The sequence below is a fragment of the Suricata suricatta genome, chromosome X, assembly GCF_006229205.1.
Source record: "Suricata suricatta isolate VVHF042 chromosome X, meerkat_22Aug2017_6uvM2_HiC, whole genome shotgun sequence".
In the NCBI taxonomy this organism is placed as follows: Eukaryota; Metazoa; Chordata; class Mammalia; order Carnivora; family Herpestidae; genus Suricata; species Suricata suricatta.
In genome coordinates this window covers 96,164,658-96,165,668 of record NC_043717.1, presented here as the reverse complement: position 1 = coordinate 96,165,668, position 1,011 = coordinate 96,164,658, and positions in this window count along the sequence as shown.

The following is a 1,011-nucleotide window of genomic DNA, read 5'->3' as shown; positions in this document are numbered from 1 at the left end:
CTTCCTTGAAATTCTATTTGTATCTGATTGCATTGCTACTATTATTGAAAATGGAGTTTTATTCCCAATACTTTAACTTTTGGTTCACAGCTATAAAAATGACTTTCTTTTTGTTAACTTTTTTTACATTTATTTATTTTTCATAGACACAGAGAGACAGAGCACAAGTAGTGGAGGGCAGAAAGAAGGGGACCCAGTTCGGAAGCAGGCTCCAAGCTCCGAGCCCTGAGCACAGAGCCCTACTCAGGGCTCGAACCCATGAACCGGGAGATCATGACCTGAGCCAAAGTTGGACGCTCAAGTGACTGAGCCACCCAGCGCCCCTAACCTGAGTTTCTAATCTCTAGACTACAAAAAGCCACATGGAATCATGGTGGGTAAACAAAAAATATGTGATAAATCGTGATGGAGACACAGGGTGCAGCTCTAGGCGGCAAGGCCAAGTGCTTCCATCAGGGTCTGTGAGCAACAAGCGGGGGAAGCTCCAGGTCCCTCTGCCCTGCTCCTGTCTCAGCGACCTCAGGTGTAAGATGCAGGGGTCAGAGGAATCCATTCTAAGCTCCACCAGTTCTCAAATGACAGTCAACGTGATTTCAGGAACCATAAATGAATTACTTCAGGGAAGAGGGACCGTCTTTTGAAAGGTTTCTCTAGCTGGCCTGGTGCAGGAGGTATTTGTTTGTTTGACTGGTGGCCTCACTTGGACCTGTGGCAATGAGAACAATCTGTCGAAAGGAACAAAGTACTTTGTACGGCAATTTTGCTTTGGGAGAGCAGTTGCAGTGTTAGGGTCTGTGCTGGATGCTACTAGAACTTTTGTCCCTAGACAGATGCAAGTGTCCTTTAGAAAGCTCCCTTCCAGTTAGAAGCGTGTTCATCCTGCACAAGCGGTGTGTCTGTGTACCGTGCTGTTGAGGGGTGTGTGGTATCCTTCAGAGCACAGGCCCCTCTACACATATCTGGGACCCCCTCCTCTTCTTTCTCCAGCTGTCTCTAATGGGGGGGCCAAAA